General features: G+C 40.0%; 1 protein-coding gene across 2 annotated transcripts in view; it reads right to left on the bottom strand.

Annotated features, from left to right (window-relative positions):
* Positions 1-27,110, bottom strand: part of setbp1 (SET binding protein 1) — a 127,021-nt gene extending 99,911 nt beyond the window's left edge. The window contains exon 1 of one of the 2 annotated variants that reach the window (XM_061986480.1): positions 26,545-27,110. The gene's annotated coding sequence lies outside the window, so the exon portion shown is untranslated. Of the gene's footprint in view, positions 1-25,730; positions 26,305-26,544 lie in introns of those variants that run through there. The other variant, XM_061986481.1, reaches the window with a different exon arrangement.
* Between the last annotated feature and the right edge of the window lie 339 nt (positions 27,111-27,449).

Below are 27,449 nucleotides of genomic sequence, written 5' to 3' on the forward strand. Positions count from 1 at the left end.
AAGTCTAAGTCTAAAATTAACACCAATAAGTTGACTGAGTGACATTATCACATAATTTATTCAGAATGTATAAATAACGACAAATAAAGATAGAATACAATTAACCGTAATATGTACGTGTAAAAAAAAAAAGCAACATTAATTTTTAAACAAAGAAAACAATCTGAAGTTGTCTTTATTTTTAGATTATTGTGCCGTGATTTTACCAGTCCGGCGCACTTGGGAATAGATTTTTCTCCATGTGGCCCCCGATCTAAAATGAGTTTGACACCCCTGATCTAGAACCTTTTTAAAAAGGGAGAACATTGTATTCATCTCATAAAGGATGAACTAAAAACATCAAAGACTTTTCTATTTTTGTTACAAGCACCGTTAAGAAACAACTAAGATATGTAAATAAATATCTACAAAATCTTTCTATGTAAATATCTAATTTCACAACGTACCAGTATATATCTGCGGCTTACAGTCCGGTGCGGCTAATATATGAAAAAAACTTTTTTTTTTTCTTTTGAAATTGAGTGGGTGCGGCTTATAGTCCAGAAAATACAGTATATATTTTTAAATGAGCAGCATTTGATATTGCCTTTCATTTTTACCATGCAAGAAACTGCCTTGATTTTAGTTGATCATGTTTTAATGAACTGATAGTAGGGGTTTGATGGACACAGGAAACAATGACAGAAAGATTACAATACAGTTTGAATTTTGACAGGCACTTTAATTATGAGCTGAGGTCATCAAGAACTTATAACAACTTATATACAAAAAAAGAGAACATGTGGTTGCCAATTTTGGGTAAAGGATATGGTTGTCTACATATGGAGCCAGACCCTATATAGCATGGTCTATGTCAGTGTTGTTTGACTATAGAGCAGGGGTCCATTGTTGGGCCGTGAGCGCCCCCCAGAGGGCCGCAAAAAAAATGTTTTCTCAACTGTGGTCCAGATGGGTCGCAGCGGTACTCAGTTGTAATACACGTTTCCACCACTTGTGGCAGTAATGACAATATCAAACAAACAGAGGAAGTCTGTAGCTAAAGTCATAGAGAAGTTTCTTAAGCGCAAAAATTATGACTTAAGTGTTGAAGCTGTATTTTTATTTGCACTTTAATTCTATTGACAGTTCAGTTAAGAAACATATTCATTATTATTAATTGTAATTATTGTAAGTAAATGTATTTTTCGTTATTTATTTACAAGTCCCTACTATTGCAGAATATTTGGTTAATTTTTTTTTTTCTAAGAAGCCTGACCTAAGACTAAGGTTTATGTGTTAAATAAACAATAATCTTTGTGATTAACGCATGATTTCATACAATTTGACAAGTTTGTAAAGTAAGTAGGTTGGACAAAATTTTTGAATATAATTAAAATCAAGAGTACGATTACAAATTCAGTGATCATTTTTAACCCCAAGGTCAAAAAGGTTAAAAACCCCTGGTCTATGTAATGGTCAATGTTACGTGCACAATTTACTTCAGTTACATAGAAATTCCTTATATCACAAAATTGGTTCTTTAAAAGAGTTTGTAAATAGAAAAGTTCAAATATTGAAGAATGTGTAAATATGAATAATGGGTTACAGTTTTAACAAAAGTCCATATTTTAGTAAATGTTTGTACACTTTGAACACCGTATAAAGAGCTATACAGTACTGTATATCCAACAAACACGACAAGGGGATAATGGATCAACTTTCTATTTAATAACAAACCGCCCTGCTGACAGGCATACACAGTGTCACTAGCCCTGTGGCGCACTCAAAAACCCTTTAACTTTAACAGCCAGGTCGCTACAATGATTAAGAATAAAAAATAAATCCACTTTATCATGCCAGTTAATCTTCTTGGCATGCGGCAAAAGGGAGGAAGAGGGAGGAGGAGGACTTTGGATACTTCCGGAATGTCTCAAACCACATATCGCTTGTTCGTTGTTTATTGGACTCATACTGACCAAGCAAAACGAGAAAAACGCTGTAAAAAACACACAAAATAGCATTTAACGCAGTCGCTAATGGCTGTGCTGCGAGGTACACAATTGGTGGATGTAACGTTCGTACCCTCAGGCTATGTCTATACTAAGCCGGATAACCCCTTAAATGAAAAATGACTTAGCCTAGACCCCGTTTCAGCCACACTAGCCCATCGTTTAAGGTCCCCCTCCTTGGAAAAATTTTTACACGGGTAAGTGCGCCATGTATTTCTTGAATCTCCGGCTCTTAGCTTTGTATGGACACATTGATCGTTTACAAACTGAGTTCGGAGAGGAAGTGACGCCAGAAAGACCACGCATCACACAGGAAGTGACGTCAGAAAGATGGAGGCGAGTCATCCAGACATGTCCGTGTGGAAATCACATATCAATACCTTAAGAGAAGCAAACGCGCGACTGCAGCTATTTCGGATACAACACATCTCAGACGACAATATAGGCGGTTGAGCGACGGTTTTGGATAAGGCATTTATGATTGTCAATGAATGTGTTGTGCCAGAGGAACGGCAAGAGAACTTTCGAATGTCCAGGTCAGCTGTGATACTACTTCGTGAAAAACTTTGACAAGGGAAGACTATGAAAAACAGCGAATACGTTTGGACTGGCAAAGCATACTATCAGTTATTGTCCGCGATGTATTTTGAGCATTTGCTCAACGTCTAGTTTTGTACTCCATAACTATTGTGAAGCCATGAAGTGGTTGCGGCCGTCGAGTACGACAATTTCAGCCTACAAGCACAGTGTCTTGTTGTTGGTTGTTGTAAAATGTTCTTTATCACAGTGTTTACTTTCCCATATCCATTAAATATATGATTTGATTGATTGATTGAGACTTTTATTAGTAGGTTGCACAGTGAAGTACATATTCCGTACAATTGACCACTAAATGGTAACACCCCAATAAGTTTTTCAACTTGTTTAAGTCGGGGTCCACTTAAATTGATTCATGATACAGATATATACTATCAGATATATACTATCATCATAATACAGTCATCACACAAGATCATCACATTGAATTATTTACATTATTTACAATCCGGGGTGTGGAGTGGGGCGGGGGGGTTGGGTTTGGTTGTTATCATCAGTCTTCAACAATTGAGAACAGAGAAATGGATATTGAAACAGTGTAGGTCTGACTTGGTAGGATATGGACAGCAAGTAGTGGGCAGAGAGAGAGAGAGAGAGAGAGAGAGAGAGAGAGAGAGAGAGAGAGAGAGAGAGAGAGAGAGAGAGAGAGAGAGAGAGATCAAAAGGCATGAGAAAAAGTATCTGCATTTGATTGTTTACATTTGATTATTAACAATCCGGGGAGGGTGTTAGTTTAGGGTTGTAGCTGCCTGGAGGTGAACTTTTATTGCGGTTTTGAAGGAGGATAGAGATGCACTTTCTTTTATACCTGTTGGGAGCGCATTCCACATTGATGTGGCATAGAAAGAGAATGAGTTAAGACCTTTGTTAGTTCGGAATCTGGGTTTAACGTGGTTAGTGGAGCTCCCCCTGGTGTTGTGATTATTGCGGTTAAGGAAGTAGTTTGACATGTACTTCGGTATCAGGGAGGTGTAGCGGATTTTATAGACTAGGCTCAGTGCAAGTTGTTTTACTCTGTCCTCCACCCTGAGCCAGCCCACTTTGGAGAAGTGGGTAGGAGTGAGGTGGGATCTGGGGTGGAGGTCTAGATGTAATCTAACTAGCTTGTTCTGGGATGTTTGGAGTTTAGATTTGAGGGTTCATGTATGATGGCTCAGGTGTGATTCACTACAATAGTCTAACAGTTGCTGATGGTGAGGCAAGCAAGGCTTACTGTTAAAAGAAATGTGGCAATAGTCTACATTGAAACACAGGGTAAAGATACACTTCCCGGTCAGAGGTGACTATGACTCGCGCATTTTTTTCGCGCATGCGTACTAGGTCGCGTTGCACCGGTGGACCGAGGGGGAGGGGGTCTTAAACGATGGCACTGTGTGTGTGTGTGTGGACAAGGATAAGGTTAGGTGGGATTTACCCTGGATAACCTTAGGTGTAGAAGAGGGGCCTCAAACAAGGCTCGTACACCAAAGCACATTTGTTTCTGTGGTTGGTAAATCGAAAAGCTTGTACAATTGAGGTTCCACTGAAGCAAAATGTAATGTTAACAGGTGGACTCTCAGAGTTCCAGCTTAAGGCCTCCCCCCCAAAAATTCCCAGATCTAGATAATAATTTGAATGGATTAATTAACCAGATCCACTCACCCAGTCATACCAAATCTACACAACAAATTGAAACAAAATCTGTCAAAAGGTTGTTGAGTTAGTCTTGTAAGATACAAACATAACATATGATATACTTCATTAAATCTCTTATGAGGTAATAAATAGTAAAAGTGTTATACTTGTACAGCGCTTTTCTACCTACAAAGTACTCAAAGCGCTTTGACAGTATTTCCACATTCACACATTCTCACACACGTTCACACATGGCGGGAGATGCCATGCAAGGCCTTAACCACGACCCATCAGGAGCAAGGGTGAAGTGTCTTTCTCAAAGACACAACAAACGGGAATAGGATGGCGGAAGCTGGGGATCCAGGAACCCTCAGGTTGCTGGCACGGCCGTTCTACCAACCCAGGCACGGACGGTAAGATTTTGGTTCAGGAGCCATGGGGTACTGTTCAGCATAGCAAAAAATAGCAAAAAAAAGAAAAATATCCATTTAATTGTGGTGGCCAGCCACAAGTAATTTGATTGGCCGCAACTAAAAACAAATTGTAGAAAAAAAAATTATGAAATAAATAAATACAGTACAAGGTAAAAGTTTGGACAGACCTTCTCATTGTAATGTGTTTTCTTAATTTTCATGACTATTTCCATTGTAGATTGTCACTGAAGGCATCAAAACTTTGACGCTTGTGAAGTGAAAACTATTTCAGGTGACTACCTCTTGAAGCTCATCGAGAGAATGTCAAGAGTGTGCAAAGCGGTAATCAGAGCAAAGGGTGGCTATTTTGAAGAAACTAGAATATAAAACATGTTTTCAGTTATTTCACCTTCTTTTGTTAAGTACATAACTCCACATGTGTTCATTCATAGTTTTGATGCCTTCAGTGACAATCTACAATGTAAATAGTCATGAAAATAAAGAAAACCCATTGAATGAGAAGGTGTGTCCAAACTTTTGGCCTGTACTTGTATATTTAAATCCTGTTCCACAAAAAATGTGTTTTAAAATTAGAGTCTGAGATTTGAGCAAATGGCTTTTGTAGCTAGGCAGCATACACACACACACACACACACTCACACACACACGCACAAATACGCACACATACAAACAGTGCAGACAGCAGCAGGCAAGGCCTAGTAGTACAATGTTAGCATCAATATTAATTTCAACAGAGTTCGGTGATTAGTTTAAAACAAGTTTAAAACAATCCCAATGCTAAATTTCATTAGCCTGTCAATGGGCTCGTTAATTGTATGCTAGCGACGTAAGATCTTGTATGGTTGTATTTTGCGGTTGCTTTAAGGGCATAATTCACCACAACTGTTTACCGTATTTTTCGGAGTATAAGTCGCACCGGAGTATAAGTCGCACCGGCCGAAAATGCATAATAAAGAAGGGAAAAAACATATATAAGTCGCACTGGAGTATAAGTCGCATTTTTTGGGGACATTTATTTGATAAAACCCAACACCAAGAATATACATTTGAAAGGCAATTTAAAATAAATAAAGAATAGTGAACAACAGGCTGAATAAGTGTACGTTATATGATGCATAAATAACCAACTGAGAACGTGCCTGGTATGTTAACGTAACATATTATGGTAAGAGTCATTCAAATAACTATAACATATAGAACATGCTATACGTTTACCAAACAATCTGTCACTCCTAATCGCTAAATCCCATGAAATCTTATACGTCTCGTCTCTTACGTGAATGAGCTAAATAATAATATTTGATATTTTACGGTAATGCGTTAATAATTTCACATATAAGTCGCTCCTGAGTATAAGTCGCACCCCCGGCAAAACTCTGAAAAAAACTGCGACTTATAGTCCGAAAAATACGGTACTTGACTTTGTCATCATTATTCACTGCCATTGTTCGATTGTGCACATAACAATGTTGTTCTTGGTTAGCATTCATATATGCAGTTAAGAGCGAGTAATTCGGAGCGGCCCCTTTAAGTGACCGTCAGGAGATTTACCCAAAGGTGGGAGTTTGTTGTGACCGCTATTTTGAGTCGCTTGATGTTAGGAGTCATTCATTCTTGTCTTTGATGAATAAACGACGCACACGTTTTTGTGTGTCAAAAGATATTTCAAGTTGTCTTGTTTTTGCGTTACAAGCGCAACAGTATTACTTTTTTCACTTTATACACTGCAAAAAGTCAGTGTTCAAAAACAAGAAAAAAAAATACAAAAATTAGAAGAATTTTATTTGAACTAAGCAAAATTATCTGCCAATAGAACAAGAAAATTCGGCTTGTCAAGACTTTCCAAAACAAAGTAAAATTAGCTAACCTCAATGAACCCAAAAATACCTTAAAGTAAGTATATTCTCACGAATAACAAGTGCACTTTTCTTGGTAGAAAAAGAAAAAAAGACCTTTTTGCTCAATATGTTGAAAAATATTCTTAAATTAAGTGCCGTATTTTTCGGAGTATAAGTCGCACCTGCCGAAAATGCATAATAATGAAGGAAAAAAACATATAAATCGCACTGAAGCCCGGCCAAACTATGAAAAAAACTGCGACTTATAGTCCGAAAAATACGGTAAATTTTCATGCTTGAAGTAAGAAATTACTACTTTAAAAAAGTATTTTTATACTTTGAGTATTAATGACACAGCTTTGCATCAGTTGATATTCTAGTTTCAAGCATGTTTTACTCAATATAGGTCATAAAATCTCAGCAACAAGCTGTAATATCTTACTGAGATAATTTAGGACCAAAACACTTAAAACAAGTAAAACACGTTAACATAAAGTCTGCTTAGTGAGAAAAATTATCTTATCAGAAAGAAAATAAGCAAATATCACCCTTATTTGATATATTTAATCTTACTTTGATTTCAGTTTTTGCAGTGTACTAAGCTGTATTGCTGTATTGTATGTGCACTTCATAGATGTGATAAACGGTGCTGTATTTTTGTTTCTCAGTTTTTGTGATGCTGCTGACTAACAAACCAACAGAAAATCAATAAAGTACCATAAAAAACAAGATATTTAGGCCAAGAAACAAAATGATCAGCACCTACAGCTAAAGTGCCCTTAAGCAAGGCACTTGAATCCTCAAATCGCCCCCTATAGAGGTGCTGGAAAGCTGCCCACAGCTTATTTGCTGTGCTTAATACTGTGATTAAATGCAGAGAAAAATATTTCCGTTTCAGAATGGGGATGGACATAATAATCAAGTAACTAGAGATGTCCCAATCCTGATCATGGAATCAGATTAAGGGACCATATTTGCCAAGCCGATCTTTAGCGCAGCTGTGTCCCAGTGTTTACATGTTCAAAGAATGTACTCATGAGAAAGACTCACGTTCAGGGAGACGCAATTCAATTTCCATATTGCTTGTTACACACATGGAGGAGTTTCATGAAATCCAGGAGGGTGCATGTCTCGCCAAAACACCGGCTCGAATTTCACAGCAAGCTATTGGACTGAAATATGTAATACTTTGTCTTTGGTAATTGGCGAAAAGATTGAACCGAATCCTTTAAGCGGACTATTTGGGGTGGCTCCTTTGTCATTTTTCTTAGCAAATCGAAAAATAACTTGGTAGCATTTCCTATTTTTTTTGGCTAGAGGACTAGTAAGAATCATTACTGGAAATGCATACAGGGAACCCAAAAACCCAATATTCAAACAGTTAAATTTATAAAAATTTAATAAACTGGCAGAGTATATCAATCCATCCTTTTTTCTACCGCTTGTCCCTTTCGGGGTCGCGGGGGGTTGCTGGAGCCTATCTCAGCTGCATTCGGGCGGAAGGCGGTGTACACCCTGGACAAGTCGCCACCTCATCACAGGGCCAAAACAGATAGACAGACAACATTCACACTGACATTCACACACTAGGTACCATTTATTGTTGCCAATAAACCTATAGCTGAGTATAATATCCTAAAAATTATGTACAAAGTACATGCAAAAAATGTACCAAACAACATTCAAAAGAGATTTGTAAAAAGAGAAAGGCATTATAATCTGAAAGGAACTGAGATCTTTAATAAATCTTGATTTAGAACAGAGAGGGAAGTCTGGGCTTCCCTGCTTAGGCTGCTGCCCCCGCGACCCGACCTCGGATAAGCGGAAGAAGATGGATGGATGGATGGATTTAGAACAATGATAATGGAAAGAAGTATTTCAATCAGAGATGTTAGATTATGGAACAAACTTGACAGTGGAACAAACTAATGTAAATCTATTTTGTATTTCAAAAATATGTAAAAATCATGATGAAAAGATATGACTGAGTAGAATTATTTCTTAATTTTTGGTTCAATTGTTGTTAAATGAAAATATGGCTTTGTAGTCGCCAACATTGAAAGTCAATTGTGAAATAAGGGACAGATATTGTACGTTTTTAACTTCTTTCTGCTCCTTTACATTCATATTTTACTTTAATGTTATGTTGATGTGATTTGTTAATAATGAAATAAATAAACGGAACTGAAGTCATTGTGCTAAAGTGGAAGGCTGCAGCGCCTCCCTGCCACACCCGCTGGATTACAGATATTCTTTATTTCCTTAAATTGGAGAAAATTAGGCTGACATTTAACGTTTGTTGTGTGAATCTTCAGGAAGTATGGGATTGATATGGAAAGTAATTTAACCCCAATTGAAAAGTGATTGAAAGGTAGATAATTGATGAGCCTTTTGTCTGCTTTTGTGTATTGCTGCACCGTGTTGGGGAGTGCGGTTGTCTGTGGCTTCATGTCAATGTTTGCCTGTACTTATTTGACTGATGCATGTTTTTTGTGTGTTTTTTTTCTATTTTAATTTAAAATTTTATTTCATATATGATTTTTGTGGGTTACTTGTTTGGGGGCAAATAAGATTTGACATGTGTTTAATTGTATTCCCGGATTGTATATGTCAAAAATTCAATAAACAAATGTGAAAAATAAAATAAAATTTGACAACATGATGCATCTGTCCACAGTGTGAATCCGCTTCTATTTTTCCATGGCAGAAAGTTTCTTCCAAGTATCATTGTCACTGGATGACTATAGGAAAAGGAATGGCTAAGCATGCTACACACAATGACAAAGCTTCAATGTAAAGTAGTGGTGGTTGATATCAGTATATGAATGATACTAAGGTGATAAGATCGATATATTACTTTTCCTCGTTCATAATATTAAAAAATAGTTTTTCGGGGTCGTTTTTGTTATTTTTTTACAAAACTTAGGGACTAAATCTTTGGATACACAAAAGCTTTGAGGGGAAAACCGCATATGATTTAAATGGGAGCTAATAGTAGTTTTTGCTTGTGTTTAGTTATTGTGTACTAGCCACTTAATTTAAAAAAATCATGTAGCATTCAATAGAACAAATACAATACAACAATAGGAAGTTCTACATTTGATAAAACATACTTTATAAAAATGTGGTAATGTGTTTACTTACTTGTTATAAAACATTTTTAGTTCTATAATCTATTGTCAAAGTATTGGATTGGGTGTCATGTTTTCATGTGACAGTTTGGACTTAATTATTAGTTGCCTTAGTTTCTGTACAATTTCCTGTCCAGCGCTAATATTTTTGTTTTCCAATTTCTGTTTGCCTCCGCCTCTTCTTTTGTCTGAGCACTGGCTCCCTAACCTGTCCCTGATTGCCAATCTTTATGCTTTTCATCTTTGAACTCGACTGGCTCATCTTTGCTTGGTTAGCGTTCCCTATGCTTCCTGTGCACTTCCCTGCTGCACTATTTCTTTTTTTTTAGTTAATACATTTTACCTACCCTTTGCCTGCCATCTTTGCATCCTGGGGTCCAGACCAACGAAAATCAACACAGAAACATAACAAAAAAATTGTATTGGGAAACAAAAATGTTGATAGGGACATCCCTATGAGCAATTGTGGAAAAAATTAAGTGTAATGCATGGTTGTAAATGATAAATGGGTTGTACTTGTATAGCGCTTTTCTACCTTCAAGGTACTCAAAGCGCTTTGACACTACCTCCACATTTACCCATTCACACACACATTCACACACTGATGGAGGGAGCTGCCATGCAAGGCGCTAACCAGCACCCATCAGGAGCAAGGGTGAAGTGTCTTGCTCAGGACACAACGGACATGACGAGGTTGGTACTAGGTGGGGATTGAACCAGGGACCCTCGGGTCGCGCACGGCCATTCTTCCACTGCGCCACGCCGTCCCTCTGCAGCCAGCAGAGGCACTGTGGAGTCGGTCTCTTTTTCATGATTGCAGCCTACATCCACGTACAACTCCCTCGGGCAGCATTTTCTGATCAACACAACACCGAGATGCAAACGGGAGAGCGATAATTCCATCCCATAATTGTTCATGTCCATCACAGTTGAGCAAGGGAATGTTGTCAAATAAACTGTGCTATAAATGTTCAAAGCTGTGCAATAGGGGTTGGGCATGTACGCGTAAGCAGCAGTGCATTATGGGATCCTTCCACCATGTTGGAAATACCCTTCACTTCTGGAAATAGTTTAGTGGCCCTCGCCTAAAGAAATGGGATTGTTTTGCTGTGTTACCAGGTGCTCCAGCTTCTCTCAGAATAAGAGAGGAGAGAAGAGAACTGGGATTACCTTTCACCGCTTTCCCGCTTGGAGAAAGGGAGAAGGAACAGCGTATGGCTCCGGTGGCGGCAGTTTGTCGGACAACTATAACTTTTGATAATATTTCTTCTTAAGTTGAACATGTAATGTAATATAAACAGGCAGATCTGCATTACAGAAGCTTGTGCTACTGACCATGTTACTACATCACACTTAGCTTTTGAACTTTTGTTTTATGCAAAAAGTTTGGTGATATCTGAATAACTTGTCATGTAAGTTATTTAAAGGTTATGATGAAAACCAATAATACGTGCAACGAGGGTTGTCCCGATACCAATATTTTGGTACCGGTACCAGAATGTATTTCGATACTTTTCGATACTTTTCTAAATAAAGGGGACCACAAACAAATTGCATTATTAGCTTTATTTTATCAAAAAATCTTACGGTACATTAAACATGTTTCTTATTGTCCTTAAATAAAATAGTGAACATACTAGACAACTTGTCTTTTAAGTAAGCAAACAAAGGCTCCTAATTTGACTGTTGACGTATGCAGTAACATATTGTGTCATTTTCCATTCTATAAAATTGTCAATATTATGAAGGACAAGCAGTAGAAAATTGATTATTAATCTACTCGTTCATTTACTGCATCTGGTTATTTTCTGTTTCAACATGTTCTATCTACACTTCTGTTAAAATGTAATAATCACTTATTCCTTTGTTGTCCTGATACTTTACATTTGTTTTAGGTAATACCACACATTTTGGTATCAATCCAATACCAAGTAGTTACAGGGTCATAATTTGGTCATAATATAATTCCTCATGTGTCCAGGGACATATTTCCTGAGTTTATAAACATAATATAAATGTTTTTTAAACGAAAAAATATTTTGTGATGCTAAAAAGTATCGATGTAATCATAGTAGTATCGATTAGAAACGCTATTGTACTTGGTATCATTACAGTGGATGTCAGGTGTAGATCCACCTATGGCGTTTGTTTACATTGTGACGCCGGTGAGCTATTGTATCCTCCTACGGTGTGTAGTGAAGCATGTTTAGCTATTCCTCGTCCTGCAGTGATGATACTTCTGGGAAACGTAATTTATTTGTCGCCATGGAGACACAGATCAGTGATTTAAAAGTAGCTAAAACACTGCAGACTGCAGATGGACGTTAGCCGCTAGCTAGCTAGCCATGTTTTAAAGTATCTCTTCCTGAGGGCGTTTCAGTGTTATAGCTTCACCTTTATTGTTATTTTTAAAGCCAAAATGCGTCCATTCTCCCTTTACTGTCTACACACTTGGTCTGTCTGTGTGTACTCAGTAATTGTGCGCTGCCGAATATGCTTCTCTGCTCGTAAAACCAGCAATGTCATGGCGAGACGACGACGTGCCGTCATGCCCGTTAAAAAAAAGGGGCGGGGTAACCGGTACTTGTTAGAGGCGGTATAGTACCGAATATGATTCATTAGTATAGCGGTACTTTACTAGTACCGCTATATCGTACAACCCTACGTGCAAGGCAACAGCTAGCCCCCGAAGTGTATTGTCACGTACCTGTGAGTATACGACAGAGTTGTCATTTTCTGCCCCGAAAATTCCCAGGTCCTGCACCCATCCGTTTGTAAATTGACCATGACCTTCAAGGCACTTGTCATTTTAAAATGATCAAAAGTGTAGGCACTCACGCCACTAATCAAGTAGGCAAAAATCTCACTGGGGCTACGAAGGAGTTCATCCAAATCCTTGCTCCGTGTATTTTGTCCAATCAAATAAGGGTCTACATTAGGGGTGTCAAACGTACGGCCCGCGGGCCGGAACAGGCCCGCGAACAAGTTTTATGATGAGTTTGCTAAGTATAACAATGAGCCCAAATTTTTGAATGAAAAAAACTGCTGTTCTAAATGTGTCCACTAGATGTCGCAATACCTACTCAGTGGCCTAGTGGTTAGAGTGTCCGCCCTGAGATCGGCAGGTTGTGAGTTCAAACCCCGGCCGTGTCATACCAAAGACTAAAAAAATGGGACCCATTACCTCCCTGCTTGGCATTCAGCATCAAGGGTTAGAATTGGTGGTTAAATCACCAAAAATGATTCCCGGGCGCGGCACCGCTGCTGCCCACTGCTGCCCACTGCTTCCCTCACCTCCCAGGGGGTGATCAAGGGGATGGGTCAAATGCAGAGGACAAATTTCACCACACCTAGTGTGTGTGTGACAATCATTGGTACTTTAACTTTAACTTTAGTAAATATTTGTATCTTTGTAGATGATGCGACATACAGTATGTAACAAAAAAATAAACCACATGATGATAGTGCATCAGTCGAGAAAAATGATCAAACTACATAAATAACATCCTGTAATTTGACTTTGATATTATTTTTTTTATCTTGATAGATTGAAAATGAACACCAATGAGTTGACTGATGAACATTATCACATCATTTATTCGGAAAGTATAAATAACGACAAATAAATGTAAAATACTACTAACCGCAACATGTAAGTGTAAAAAAAACAACATTATGATTTGTACATTTTCAGAATGTGCTTGTTCTATTTTTAAACAAAGAAAACAATCTGAAGTTGTCTTTCTTTTTAAGTTATCGTGCCGTGATTTTACCAGTCCGGCCCACTTGGGAGTAGATTTTTCTCCATGTGGCCCCCCATCTAAAATGAGTTTGACACCCCTGGTCTACAACGTTAATCATATTACGCCTATACTGGCTCACCTGCACTGGCTTCCTGTGCACTTAAGATGTGACTTTAAGGTTTTACTACTTACGTATAATATACTACACGGTCTAGCTCCAGCCTATCTTGTCGATTGTATTGTACCATATGTCCCGGCAAGAAATCTGCGTTCAAGGAACTCCGGCTTATTAGTGATTCCCAAAAAAAGTCTGCGGGCTATAGAGAGTTTTCTATTCGGGCTCCAGTACTATGGAATGCCCTCCCGGTAACAGTTAGAGATGCTACCTCAGTAGAAGCATTTAAGTCCCATCTTAAAACTCATTTGTATACTGTAGCCTTTAAATAGACCACCTTTTTAGACCAGTTGATCTGCCGTTTCTTTTCTTTTCTCCTCTGCTCCCCTCTCCCTTGTGGAGGGGGGGTGGGGGGGGCACAGGTCCGGTGGCCATGGATGAAGTGCTGGCTGTCCAGAGTCGGGACCCGGGGTGGACCGCTCGCCTGTGTATCGGTTGGGGACATCTCTGCGCTGCTGACTCGTCTCCGCTCGGGATGGTGTCCTGCTGGCCCCACTATGGACTGGACTCTTACTATTATGTTGGATCCACTATGGACTGGACTCTCACAATATTATGTCAGACCCACTCGACATCCATTGCATTCGGTCTCCCCTAGAGGGGCGGGGGGTTACCCACATATGCGGTCCTCTCCAAGGTTTCTCATAGTCATTCACATCGACGTCCCACTGGGGTGAGTTTTTCCTTGCCCTTATGTGGGCTCTGTACCGAGGATGTCGTTGTGGCTTGTGCAGCCCTTTGAGACACTTGTGATTTAGGGCTATATAAATAAACATTGATTGATTGATTGATTGAATTGTCTCTACATTCCGATTTTGTGCCCCGTTCGTCAGTGTTTCCCTGTAATTCCCACTTCTTTTGTTCCACTCAAGTATGTTTGCGACTTCAGTTTTACAATGCGACCCCACTAATGCCGAGAGAAGCGGTAACTGTTTACATTCGGGGGTATTTCCAAAATGCCGGCCACTCCACCCAGCATGCTTAGCGGCTCCCACTCCCTATCCCGTGTAGCACCATCCGCGGCCTTCCGCCCCGTGGCAGCAGGTGAACGTTAACGTTTGAACAGCAGCAGAAGCCACAAAATGGCTGTCAGCAAAATCACCTCTGCTTCTCCCCAACTGTCTTCCTCCTCCTCCTCCTCCTCCTCCTCCTCCTCCTCACTCTGTTCATTTGCCTCTTCTCAGTGCTACCTCACCCCTTCTACCGCCCCTCTCTCGCCATGCGAGCGATGCCAAAAGGTGATCCGGCGCTGATATTCCGCTAAGAGAACCTGCCAACACTTAGATTTGTCCTTGGGTACCATTCATATTCCCTCCCCCTTTTCCTTGTGATCCTATTTCCACCCAGCTCAGATGGGGATGCACCTTATTGATTCCTCATGCTTTCATTTTAATATTGCATGGGAGCCTCATTATCTAAAAGGGATTTATTCTGGTTGGGTCTTTAAAGCCGCAACATGCTGCTATAGTTTTACCTGTTGACACAAGGATCCCATTTAGTTCCACCTCTTTACAAGCATCTCTCTTCATACGTCCGTCATCCTTATTTTTCCAGACGTCCATTGGCAGCGCTTCCACCTCACATATCCTACAGACCCGACCAATTTTCCACACGTTCCCCAGCTAATTCAGGCGTGTCTATTTATCTTCCAGGGCTGAGGTTGGCGGGGGCCGCTGACAGCCGCTGCTTACTTGCTTTTCCCTCCCGAGCCTCACCTGCAGACGTACAGTACAACGCGGCAAATCACTGGGAGCTGCACCGTGTCACGCAATACGGCGAGGCCACGTGAAACCCTTCTGGGTCGGTGATGAACGACGCCTCAGAAGGAGGCCAATGAAAACCAAACAGAGCATCTCCACCTCTAATAAAACGAGTAGCAATCACATATTTGCGCAAAAATCCATAGCAATTTAATTTAAAGAGTCCAGGAGAGCGCCACGGCCATGTGCTTTCATGTGCCCCATGACTGATGCTATAGATGGGGATAAAAGGTAAGACAGTTCATCATTGTACATTTGGGACTATCTTCACGCTCAAAAGTGCTGTTCTGACTTTTACAACCTAAAAAGTCCCTCTAATGACAACAACATTGGCCCTTATTTCAGAAGCTGCGGACCTGAAAATGATATCTACAGGTATTTTTCGGACTATAAGGCACACTAAAATCCTTTATTTTTCTGAGAACTCCACAGTGCGCCTTATAACCCGGTTCGCCTAATGCAGTGTTTTTCAACCATTTTTGAGGCAAGGCACATTTTTTTCCATTAAAAAAATCCAGAGGCACAGCACCAGCAGAAAATGTTAAAAAATTAAACTCCAGCAGGTCGTCGTGCCTTATTTTGAGTTTGTTGGTGTTTTCCTGTGTGGAGTGCTTTAGTTCTTGTCTTGCGCTGTTATTTTGGTGGCCCTTCCTGTTTTGTTGGTGTTTTTCATGTTTTTCTTTGAGCGCTTTTCCGTGCACCTGCTTTGTGTTAGCAAGCAAGACTATTTACGTTGTTGCTATCCTTCTTTGTGTGGACATTGTTGATTGTCATGTCATGTATGGATGTACTTTGTGGACGCCGTAAGTTTTTGCTGTCGTCCAGCATTCTGTTTTTGTTTACTTAAGTTAAAGTTAAAGTACCAATGATTGTCACACCCACACTAGGTGTGGTGAAATCAGTCCTCTGCATTTGACCCATCCCCTTATTCACCCCCTGGGAGGTGAGGGGAGCAGTGGGCAGCACCGGTGCCGCGCCCGGGAATCATTTTTGGTGATTTGTAGCCAATTCAGTTTTACTTTCATTTTGCATACCCATTGCCTTTTCCTTTCCCTTTTATTCATTTTGGTGTAAGCACACTGCCTCCCGCTGTGGTCTGCATATTGGGCTCACAACAAATCATCCTCGTCTCACCCGACACATTCCGACTTTTACAAAGCAATTAACTACCTGCTGCCACCTACTGACATGGAGTATTACGTGGTTACCCTGCCGAGCTCTACACAGCACAGACACTAAGCAACGGCACATTATTTGCAGATTACAATTATTGATGTGCAACAAAAAAAAAATGTTTGGACCAATTAGCTGAAGTTGCATAATTTCCCACGGCACACCAGACAATATCTCACGGCACACTAGTGTGCCGCGGCACAGTGGTTGAAAAACACTGGCATAATGTACAGTATAATTCTGATTGTGCTTACCGACCTCAAAGCTATTATATTTGGTACATGGTGTAATGATAAGTGTGACAGTCACACAAAAGAGATACGCCAGTAAACAACACCAAAACTTTAAATACCAAAGACTATAAAAATGGGACCAATTACCTCCCTGCTTGGCAGTCAGCATCAAGGGTTGGAATTGGGGGTTAAATCACCAAAATGATTCCCGAGCGCGGTCACCGCTGCTGCTCACTGCTCCCCTCACCTCCAAGGGTGTGGAACAAGGGGATGGGTCAAATTAAGGCTGGGCGATATATCGAATATACTCGATATATCGTTTGTCTCTGTGCGATGTAGAAAATGACTATTCTGTGAGTATTCGAGTATAAGTTGCTTTTAGCTGCGGGCATTACACTACAGGCTTTTCTCCCTCTTTCTTGTCTCTCCTTCTCACAGAGACATAAAACAACGTCATACGCCCTCGCCGAGCAGAGAGGTAGCGGCATGGGTAAGGTTAGCTGTGGCAGGTGGTGCAAGCGGGAAGATGTTGAACAGACAACCGTAATATGTAAAGTATGCGGCAAAAGCGTTGCTACAAAAGTAGCAGCACTACTAATTTGTAGCATCATTTGAAAAGTCACGCGGTAGAGAATGAAGAGTGCTTGAAACTCTGCATGTCAACATCTCTGTTCGGTGCCACACCCACAAAATGCTGAAGCAACCAGCACTGACCCAATTGAGCCTGATGTCTTCCATTTTCAAATCAACACCGTATGAAAAAAATTGTCAAAAACAGAAGGAGATTACGTCGACAGTAACCTACCACATAGCGAAGGACATACACAGAATGATTTCCTATTATGCAGCTAATTTTTATTTGACAGTTTTTGAAATATCTTGCGTGACATCATGCACAAAAGTGCACTTTAATTTAGTGTTGTTTTGATATGTCATCTTAGTGACATCATTCACAAAAGTGCACTAATAGCGTGTTTTAAAATGTCTCCGACAATCTTGAACTTTCTGTTTTGTAAATGACATGAATGTTTGTGCCACTGCTAAACAACTGTTTAATAAATACAGTTTTGGTAAATTGACTTAGTTGTGGTTTTCCCTCTCTAAAATTAGCATATATTAATGCAGTATGAACAAGAATGTTTTAATGTAGACACATAGAATCACCATACTGGTGTTATTATATGCATCAAGTGTTAATTCCAGGCTAAGGCAAAATATCGAGATATATATTGTGTATTGTGACATGGTCTAAAAATATTGAGATATTAATAAAAGGCCATATCGCCCAGCCCTAGGTCAAACGCAGAGAGTAATTTCACCACACCGACTGTGTGTGTCACTATCATACTTTAACTTTTTAACTTTGAATGTTCCATTGAGAATATAGAACATTACACACAGCGCTCAAAAATCTGTCAAAATGTTTTTTAAGTAAGAATTTGGTAAGCTATGAAGTCGCACCGCTTGATGGATTGTTGGCACATTAAACATACAAGTATTATTATGGTGTGTGTATAAGGACCGCAAAATGGCACATATTTAGTCGACATTATTTGGCGTTTTGTTTTGCAATATTATGCAAAACCAACTTTTCTTACTTCCTGGTATCTGCTGATCTGTATTTGGGATCTGCATAAGTACTGAAAATTTGCGCTAGTCCGCCATTATAGTCCATGCTGACATCATAGTCATAAGCTTCTTCTTTTTCTCTATCTTCTTGTTATGTGGCATTCATCCTCCGTTGTTGCCATTTCTAATATAAAAGTAGGGTAAAGTTCTTACTTATATCTGTCAGTAGACTAGCTATCAAAGCGCTAAAAACTGTAGTGGGATTACATAATTCACCAACGGAACTTTAGTTATTAGAGAGTTCCAGTCGGACGGTTTTTCACGCTACACATTACCGGCTTTGTTATTGCACAGTAAAGTCTGAATGTCATTAAAACAGTTAGTTCCAACTTTTGACACTTCTTCCACTCCAATCCTTGCACGCTACACCGCTACAACAAAGATGACGGGGAGAAGACGCTGTCAAATGTGACTTGAAAATGATCTGTAAAACATAATCTATGCAACATTTTGACCAAAGAAACCACCATCACATGTTATGTAGACCACAAGATAGTGTTTTAAATTTAGAAAAAAATCATAATATTACTCCTTTAATGCGCCTTATAATCGGGTGTGTCTTTTGTATGCGCCCTGTAATCCGGTGTGCCCTATGGTCCAGAAAATACGCTAATAATTTTAGGCTTGTTTTCAAAACAATATTTTAGAACACTCACTTTTTAGCTCCAAAATGTGGGCGGGCCTGCTGACGTCACCTACGGCACACTGGAGGCAAATTGCGTAGCATGTGTTTTGGTAACATCTTCATCCTGAATCACGATAATTTTGCGCATAATTTGAAGGAATGATCAAATATGGCTGCCAGATGCATTATTGCAGGTTGTAGCAATACAACTGAAGAATTAGTTTGCCTGCGTACATTTCCAAATGATGGGAATATGAGGAAAGTATGCACCTCGGGAGTGTATTTTTGCAGTGCTCATTTTAATGATTCTGACTAAGAAGAAGGGTTTTGGTCAGAATTTGGATGGAAAACAATTTAAAGTACCAGTAAAGTGGAAAAACCAGTTGACTTTATATACTTAAATCTGTTTCATTGTATCCATTAAACCATGTATTTACAATCCGCAATATATGTGAAAATACCGTCTAAACATCACAAAATGCCACAAATTCATTTGGCCATTTTGAATATTCCACTCCGAATATCTTCGGCAATGTCTGACCATATTATCAGATCAGTCATACTGGAAATACACAAAAATTTAAAAGAAATGTGATGTTTATTAAAAAGTACCAATGACTGTCACACACACTAGGTGTGGTGAAATTTGTCCTCTGCATTTGACCCGTCCCCTTGTTCACCCCCTGGGAGGTGAGGGGAGCAGTGAGCAGCAGCGGCGCTGAGTGCCAAGCAGGGAGGTATATATAGTATGGTATGAGTCAGCCGTGGTTTGAACTCACAACCTACTGATCTCAGGGCGGACACTCTAACCACAAGGCCACTGATCAAGGGTACTCTGTTGTGCCCATTATACCCTCTTTAAAAAACATCCATAAACCGCCCACAATATTCCATTTACATGTCGTGACCTGAAAAGTAACCAAATATAAGCGATATTGTTATTATAAGCGCAAACGCAGACGGCCTATATTAGTGGTGCATTGATGTCAGTGCGCTAATGCTAGCTTGCGCTGTTGTTGTTGACACACTTTTTTTGCTTCGTCTAAAACTTGCTCAAATGTAATTCTAGATTATAATTCACACATCTCTCAGCTGGTAGTAAACACATGTGGCCATGGACCGAGAGGCTGGTCGACTTTGACATCCCCCGAGATGGTGAAAAAGACGCTATTTGCTGCACTTTTTTTAACCTTTCGTGAGAATTGCGATTGAATATTCATCTAAACGGGATTATGAGAGCGTTCTGTCGGTCGACATCCCAGCGAGAGTAGAAATTGTACAGTAAGTGTTTGTTTTATTATGGTTTGTTATGGTTAGTTTGTATGTTTGATGCTATAGCGTTTCAATAAATTAGCATTCAGCTTTTAACTGCTTCTAACACTTTTAACTGCTGCTGTGACCCAAGGTCACCTTCATATTTACACTGTTGACTGTCAATCAGAATGTGCAATAATGTAATGTTACTTACTGTGCCTTGCATATAACATTATTTTTATTTTTATTTTAGCTAAGTACCGTGTGACTTGTTGAAGGGTGGACTAGCAAAGTAAGATTTTCATTGAACGGCAAACTGTCTGTTTAACTGTGCATATGACAATAAACAATCTTGAATTTTGAATCTTGAATCTAAGACTTATAGCTCATCCTCTTTGAGTTTGGGCTCAGAAATATAAGGCTCTGGATCATAACTCTTCCAAAAGTAATCATTGTTGGCTCTCACAAAGTCTGCTTGATTAGCATTGTTGTTGCTGGGGAAGGGATCTGTGGTTCCTAATGCTATGTCACGTGACTGGCATTCACGTTATCTCTTAAAATGGCTCCGGAATCTCCGTGAGATTTTTACTATTTTGATCATATCTATTTATGCGCAAACTTTGGAAGTCTTTTGGTGTTATAAATCAGATATACATGATAATAGCTTCAATATAGAGGTGACTTGTTTTTCCGCTCAGCTGGTACTTTAAACACTCAAGCCTAATGCAATCCCAAAAATCAGGAGGACCCTTGAGGGCGGAAAGACTGAGTTAGAATATGTGGGAAAACAGAGATTGTTTTTTTCCGAAAACATGATAAAAAGAAGGTAAGGCACTTGTATTCTATTTTGTGTTCGGTTCTACTGATGTATTCCTCAAGATGCTTGAGGTTATGCTAAGAAACACAGGCTATAATGACTATAGAATCGACAATGCGCCTTATAACCCGGTGCGCCTAATGTAAGTACTACTCTGGTTGTGCTTACTGACCTCGAACCAATTTTATTTGGTGCATGGTGTAATGAAAAGTGTGATTAGTAGATGGCGGTCACACATAAGGGATATGTGTGGACTGCAGATTGAGGCCTGTTAAATAGCGAGTATCGGTAAGCAAGCAAGACCAAAACTTTGATGTTACATTTAGAATATAGAACGTTACACACGGCGCTCAAAAATCCGTCAAAATGTTTCAGTACAACTTTGGTAAGCTACAAAGCTGCACCGCTTGATGGCTTGTTGGAGCATTACGGTTACCATAGTCAGGCGTACTGTGCTTCAACATACAGGTATTAATGTGGTGTGTGTATAAGGACCCTAAAATGGCAACTCTTAAGGGACATATTATCTGGCCTTTTGTTTCGCAATATTATGCAAAACCAATTTTTCTTGCCTATTTGTACCTGCTGATGTGTATTTTAGATCAGCGCAATGCTCGAAAATGTACATGCGTACGTACGTAGTCCATAAGCTCCTTCTTTTTCTCTATCCTCTTGTTGTGGGGCATTCATCCTCCGCTGATGCCATTTCTAATACATAGTAACGTATAGTTCGAATCTAATCTGTCAGTAGACTCGCTATGGAAGCGCTAAAATATACAACAAAAGATGAAGACACTCTCAAAGTGGGGCCACGTAAATAAGACCACCCACAAAAAAGCGCATCCTCAGAAAGCCGCTTGAAGATTGTCTGTAAAACATAAACTATGCAACATTTTGACCAAAGAACCACCATTACATGTTATGTAGACCACAAGGAAGTGTTTTAAATTTAGAAAACAAAATCATAAGATGACCCCTTTGATGCGCCCTATAATCCGATGCACCTTTTGTATGAAAATAGACCTGAATAAACACGTTCATCGACAGTGCGTCTTATCATCTGAAAAATACTGTAATCATGGCCCAGGCAACAACAACATGCAATTAAGTGATCAAAGTAATAGTTTTACATTCCTTTAGCCACACTGTCTATGCGGGGAAATGGGATCTAGTTCTGTAGAAAACATCACACCAAGAGGGGCGGCATATCCAGTCTGGCGAGGGGAAGGGGGGTTTCATGTACAGTTAGTTATCTACCCATTACTCAAAACCTAATTGATATTATGGGAAATGACTGGAAAATGAAAAGAGCAAACAAATACATAGAGAGACCTTCTGTGTGAAATTTCACTCATCAGGACGCTACAGGTCCTTTAAGAGCACCTGTATCGTTTTCTTACCCAAGAGCTCAATAATTAGTGCTACATTAATGTAGATTGTACCTTGAGGGCAGGAAATAAGACTCCACTGCCCTACATCCACTCCAGTAACAGAGCGTTGGAGGCAGTAGGTGAACAGCAGGGTCTCAGCGAGTCTACCATCAAAGTCTAAGCAACACCTGATCCAATTCCCCTAATTACCAAGGTATTACTGTGTAATAATAGATCAAGTGGGAGAACGTCACATTGTCAAGTGTATGACTTTCAATACGGTGAAACCTCTGTGGTTGAACACAAGTCTTTTAGGATGCGGGTGTGGGCTATGAACGTTTTTAATAATGTTTAAGAAAAAGAAGTTAATACAGAGGTCCCTTGTTTATCACGACAAATGGGTTCCAGGCCTGATTGTGATAAACAACTTTCCGCAAAGTAGGATTATTATTATTAATAAATTTAATATTTTGTTAGTTAGAGCATAAAAAACTGTTTGCGACCTTTTAAACATTTTTAATATTATTAGAGCCTTCTAAACATGAAATAACACACTTAGAGTCATCTTTAACATTGTTTCATCCAAAATAGTAGCCTGGAGTGTGTTCTACTGTAGACTACAGTACTCACCATTAACCTTAATGGTCCTCCAATCATCATTATGTGCTATTGTGTTTACTTTAGTTACTTGCTATAAAACCTGTTCAGTTATATAATCTGTTGTCAAAGTATTGGATTGTACTCACATGACAGTTTGGACTTTAATATTAGTTTCCTTAGTTTCTGTTTTGTTTCCTGTCCAGCGCTTTTATTTTTAATGAAATTTCCTGTTTGCTTCCTTTTCGCCACTACTTCTCACATGTTCCTGGTTGCAAATTAAAGTGCTTTTTGGATCAGCTGTGCTTTTTGCTTTGCTTTGCACCTAAATGTGTATGGCTTTTCTTGTACTTCCTGTGCACTAGTTTTTGATTTTTGTTAATAAATACATTTTACCTGCCCTTCGCCTACCGTCTCTGCATCTTGAGGTCCAGACCAACACACAACCTTAACATGACATATGCAGTATCCTTGCTTTGCATGTGAACTGTGTTATTTTCCCCACTTTCGGGATATGTATTAGTCAGTGCTTTGACTTTGATAACAAGTGACATTGTCATGATCTATAATGACAATTGTTATTAGTTTCTTGTATTTTTCTTTTCTTTTCTTTTTTAAATTCCTGTTTGGCATTCTAATATTTGTTTCCATTTTCTGTTTGCCTTCTTTTTGCCTCTACTTCTGAGTGCTGACTCCCTCACCTGTCCCTGATTGGCAATCAGGACACACGTGTTACTGGTTGCCAATCAGGATGCTTTTTGGATCATCTGTGCTTTTTTCTTTGCTTTGTACCTAAACACGCATAGCTTTCCCTATGCTTCCTGTGCACTTCTTTTTATCTATATATACATTTTACCTGCCCTTCGCCTGGCGTCTCTGCATCTTGGTGTCCCAACCAACACACTAGCTTAACATCACATATGTCTCAAATAGCAGTCTTTTTTGCTTTGTATGTAAACTATGTTATTCTCCACGTGTTAGCCAATGCTTTGACTTTGATAATAAGCGACATTGTCATGATCTCTCATGACAAATATTATTAGTTTCTGGTATTTTGTTTTGTTTTATTTCCTGTCCAGTGCTCCTAATTTTGTTTGCAGTATGTTTGTTTTCTTTTTGTCACTACGTCCCGATCATCGGGTCTCTCACCTGTCCCTGATTGGCAATCAGGACACACTTGTTTCTGGTTGCCAATGAGAATGCTTTTTGGATAATCTGTGCTTTTTTTTTCTTTGCTTTGTACGTAAAACGTGCATCGCTTTCCCTATGCTTCCTGTGCACTATTTCTTTATTTTTGTTAAAAACTACATTTGAGAATGCTTTTTGGATAATCTGATGAGGTGGCGACTTGTCCAGGGTGTACCCCGCCTACCGCCCGAATGCGACCCCGAAAGGGGCAAGCGATAGAAAATGGATGGATGTGCTTTTTTCTTTGCTTTGTATGAAAAACGTGCATCGCTTTCCCTACGCTTCCTGTGCACTATTTCTTTATTTTTGTCAATGACTACATTTCCTTCGCCTGCCATCTCAGCAACCTGGGGTCCAGACCAAGACACTACCTCAACATGACATATGCCTCAAGCTGCAGTCTCCTGGCTTTGTATGTAAACAGTGTTATTCTTCTCACTTTTTCCGGATATGTGTTGCAAAAAAAGTTGCAAAAAGCCAAAGAAAAAGTGAATCCAATGACCAGAATCAATCAATGGATGAATTCCTCATGGAATGTGTATATGGGGAGGGAACAGCAAAGTTAGTACTGACTTTTTTCTTCATTTCAAGTTAAATGTGAGGTTGTAAGGTCCCTTAAAGCTGAAAGTGCAGGTACTTGGTGGGTACATAGCAAGGTCTTAAGGTGGCATTATCAATAAAAAGCAGACATAATTCAGATTAAACATTGACTGTATTTAGAGGTAGGAGAAGGCCACTTACTCATGTCTAATGTTGTCACACACTGGGCTCTGACGTGTAAATTATTCATCAAGATCATTTACAATCCATTTAGACACGTTTTACCCTGTAAATATTAGTTTCTGGTATTTTATTTTGTTTTATTTCCTGTCCAGTGCTCCTAATTTTGTTTCCAGTACGTTTGTTTCCTTTTTGCCACTACTTCGGAACGTCGGGTCTCTCACCTGTCCCTGATTGGCAATTAGGGCACGCATGTTCCCGGTTGCCAATGAGAATGCTTTTTGGATAATCTGCGCTTTTTTTTTCTTTGCTTTGTACGAAAAACGTGCATCGCTTTCCCTACGCTTCCTGTGCACCATTTCTTTATTTTTGTTAATGACTACATTTCCTTCGCCTGCCATCTCTGCAACCTGGGGTCCAGACCAAGACACTACCCCAACATGACATATGCCTCAAGTTGCAGTCTCCTGGCTTTGTATGTAAACAGTGTTATTCCTCTCACTTTTTGGGATATGTGTTGCAAAAAGTTACCAAAATCCAAAGAAAAAGCGAATACAATGATCAGAATCAATCGATTGACTGAATTCCTCATGGAATGTGTATATGGGGAGGGAACGGCAAAGTTTGTACTGACTTTTTTCTTAATTTCAACGGAAATGTGAGGTTGAATCCGGGTTTTTTTTCCCTTACTTGGGGTGCATTCAAGTTTAGAGGTCCCTTAAAGCTGAAAGTGCAGGTACTTGGTGGGTACATAGCAAGGTCTTAAGGTGGCATTATCAATAAAAAGCAGACATAATTCAGATTAAACATTGACTGTATTTAGAGGTAGAAGAAGGCCACTTACCCATGTCTAATGTTGTCACACACTGGGCTCTGACGTGTAAATTATTCATCAAGATCATTTACAATCCATTTAGACACGTTTTACCCTGTAAATATTAGTTTCTGGTATTTTATTTTGTTTTATTTCCTGTCCAGTGCTCCTAATTTTGTTTCCAGTACGTTTGTTTCCTTTTTGCCACTACTTCGGAACGTCGGGTCTCTCACCTGTCCCTGATTGGCAATTAGGACACGCATGTTCCCGGTTGCCAATGAGAATGCTTTTTGGATAATCTGCGCTTTTTTTTTCTTTGCTTTGTACGAAAAACGTGCATCGCTTTCCCTACGCTTCCTGTGCACCATTTCTTTATTTTTGTTAATGACTACATTTCCTTCGCCTGCCATCTCTGCAACCTGGGGTCCAGACCAAGACACTACCCCAACATGACATATGCCTCAAGTTGCAGTCTCCTGGCTTTGTATGTAAACAGTGCTATTCCTCTCACTTTTTGGGATATGTGTTGCAAAAAGTTACCAAAATCCAAAGAAAAAGCGAATACAATGATCAGAATCAATCGATTGACTGAATTCCTCATGGAATGTGTATATGGGGAGGGAACGGCAAAGACTTTTTTCTTAATTTCAACGGAAATGTGAGGTTGAATCCGGGTTTTTTTTCCCTTACTTGGGGTGCATTCAAGTTTAGAGGTCCCTTAAAGCTGAAAGTGCAGGTACTTGGTGGGTACATAGCAAGGTCTTAAGGTGGCATTATCAATAAAAAGCAGACATAATTCAGATTAAACATTGACTGTATTTAGAGGTAGAAGAAGGCCACTTACCCATGTCTAATGTTGTCACACACTGGGCTCTGACGTGTAAATTATTCATCAAGATCATTTACAATCCATTTAGAGACGTTTCACACAGGCGACGGAAGGGATGACAGCCTCCCGGGGAGCTGTCACGCGCTCCGGGGATACACTTATATGCTTTTTCACACAAAACCCCCAGGAAAATGGCGTCAAGGTTGCATTGGAAAGGGAAAGAGAGAGAAAGAGAGAGAGAGAAAATGTGCGAAGTGGGACTTGCAGCCGATGCGATGACAGAAAACAAGAATCCAATCAGAGACGCTTGCGTCCCAACTCCAAGCGGGCTCTGCGGCTGGGCTGGCCCGACACAGCGCCTGTCTGACCCCGGGCCGTCTCGCGGGATCCCGGCCAGTGAGTGACCGAGCGTCGCCGTGTAAAAAAATCCCTCGCGAAATCCAAGAAGCGGCGTTAAAAAAAAAAGGCTGCTAGCCGGAACAAGCACGCATCCGTCTGCCAGGAAGCGCCACGTTCAGGACCGAGGAGAGAACACGGGAGACCGGGGAGATTTGACGGTGCCTTTGCCCGCTCTGCACTCTCTCGCTGCTGCTCTGCTCTGCATTGCCGATGCGTGAATGTCAGAAGCCTGAGCTTGTTGTCTCGCAATGATCTCACCGGCGCAGAGGAAGAGGAGGAGCGACATCGCCCCCATCTGGCAACCACTCGCACTGCGCGCAGTCTTTGGACCGGCGTTGACTGGCCGTGCCAGCAACCTGAGGGTTCCTGGTTCGATCCTCGCCTTCTACCAACCTCGTCACGTCCGTTGTGTCCTTGAGCAAGACACTTCACCCTTGGGTCGTGGTTAGGGCCTTGCATGGCAGCTCCCGCCATCATTGTGTGGATGTGTGTGTGAATGGGTGAATGTGGAAATAGAGTCA

Source organism: Nerophis lumbriciformis, linkage group LG12, assembly GCF_033978685.3.
Source record: "Nerophis lumbriciformis linkage group LG12, RoL_Nlum_v2.1, whole genome shotgun sequence".
In the NCBI taxonomy this organism is placed as follows: Eukaryota; Metazoa; Chordata; class Actinopteri; order Syngnathiformes; family Syngnathidae; genus Nerophis; species Nerophis lumbriciformis.